Consider the following 2,042-nt stretch of genomic DNA (forward strand, 5'->3'; position numbering starts at 1 on the left):
GTTGAAAGTGCTAATGGAAAAACTGTCCTTCCCAGGAGGATCACTGCACGGGGTGGCTGAGAGGGCCTGACCGGCCCCCTTGCAGCTAGCTTGGTCCTGGTAAAGCCTGTGTAGACACGTCCTGTGGAAGTAGAGCTTGTGTGGACTCTTCCAGAGGAAGCTCTTGTGGTTCAGAGCCTCCTCCTGGCTCTCAGGCTGGGCTCCGGGGATGGGAACCTCTCCCCATCCCCTCCCCACTGCCTCATGAGTGTGTGTATTCGCCCGCAGGTGGGCATGGTACTGAAGATGTTCCCTGGACCACCAGGCTTCTTCGGTAGGTGCCCAGCCAACTAGTGACCAGGACCCGAGTGGTGGTGAGAAGGGACAGGGACTGGAGGTGTGGGGACAAAGTGGCGCAAGGGCAGGTACAGGGCCGGTGTTCTCTGGGCTCACCAGGCAACTAGCTTTCTGCTCACTTCATCCCCACCTCGCCTTTGCTCTGCTCTGATAACTTTTGGATAAGGATGCCACTGCCCTGTCCTTCCTGACACTTGAGTCCTTGTCCCTGATATTCTATTCATCCCTTCTGCACCTGACTGAGGAGTAGGGCAATTTCAGCCACACATGTAACCCCCCCATATGCAAACACAAGTAACACACATCCAGTGGGGTACAGCTAGGTGTAGCACTCTGGGTCTGGAACAGGCTCTGAGCTCCGGATCTTGGAGAGGGAACTTCACTGAACCTCCTCCACTTTGGAATCAGCAGCCCCGTCCTGGCTCTCTCACCCTCCAGAAGTAGACTCCAGCGACCTGGTGGAATCCTTGTATCTTGGTCCCCTTAACCATAAAACGGAAATAACAGTGCCTACCTTGTTGTTGCAAGAATTAACGAAGACCATCGTAGTGTTGTTCTGCTAAAGTTTGTCTTCTCACCTTTCCTGTTCTCTCTTTGAATGTACTGAACTCGCCTGGGGCATTAAGGAGGTCTCAGGGCTGCCCTGGGCAGCCTGGGCGCCAGCCAGCCCTCCAGAGCCCTACTGCCAGCGGCTCCTCAGGAGTGGCTCTGCTCCCTGCCAAGTCTGCCCCCAGCCATCCCCTCTCTGGTCAGTCAAAGGCTATGAGTCCACCCCCATCTCCCCAATTCCGTCTTACACTCTGAGTCAGCAGGGTGGAGATATCAGGCCAACCAAACAGCAGATACACTGAGAAAAGACTGAACCTCCTTTATTTTACTAAAGTTTCTCCGCAGGCTTTTCAAAATACTCGGGTCCCCTAAAGATCAAGAGGTGACTGATTTACAGTTTCATCAAGTTCCTGTGAGAAGCCAGCCTGCCTGCCTTCCCAGAACCTGCTTGCCCCCTGCAGCTGGGGGCTGCCTCTTCTCCAGGAAAAACAGGACTGGAGTCGGAGCACCGCTCTCCCCTTCACGTCCCTGCTCTGTCCTGGTGCTCTGTGGGGCTGTGGACCTGTCACTTCCTCGCTGTGTTGTTGATGGCATGTAGAGAGCAGTTGGCTGACCTCGTTCACGACTCCCCTCCCCCACCAGATCTCTGGGCGAGACCCAACAAGGACTTCAAGAGGTAGCCCCCCGACGGAAAGCCTGGGTCACAGGTCCTTTCAGCAGAATCCAGAGCCCCAGGAATTTGGGGAACGGTGAAGACACTCGGGACTGAGGCCGCCCAAGACCTGACCAGATTGCATCAGATTGCCCAGGGATCCCCCAGAAGGTACCTAGGGATCAGCCCTCTGCGTTTCACCAGCCCCGCGCCCCCACAGCGTCGGGTCCTGAGCGTGCGCCCCTGCCCAGCTGCGTTCACTGCCCGCTCCGGTGACGCCTTGTCGCTTTCCCAGGTCGGCGCCGGCGTGCGACCCACCGAGGCAGTAGCAGCACTCTGGCCGCGCTCTGGAGCCCAGTGGCAGGGTCGAGTCCCGCTCTCAGGGAACCGGGGGGACGGGCGCGGCCCCCAACACCACCGCCCCCATCCCCGAGGCGGCTGGACCGCGCCCAACAGCGCTCCTTCGAAGCGCGCGGCCCGAGGGGCCGCGGGAGCCGCAGAGCGC

The sequence above is a fragment of the Suricata suricatta genome, chromosome 16 (genome assembly GCF_006229205.1).
Source record: "Suricata suricatta isolate VVHF042 chromosome 16, meerkat_22Aug2017_6uvM2_HiC, whole genome shotgun sequence".
NCBI lineage: Eukaryota > Metazoa > Chordata > Mammalia > Carnivora > Herpestidae > Suricata > Suricata suricatta.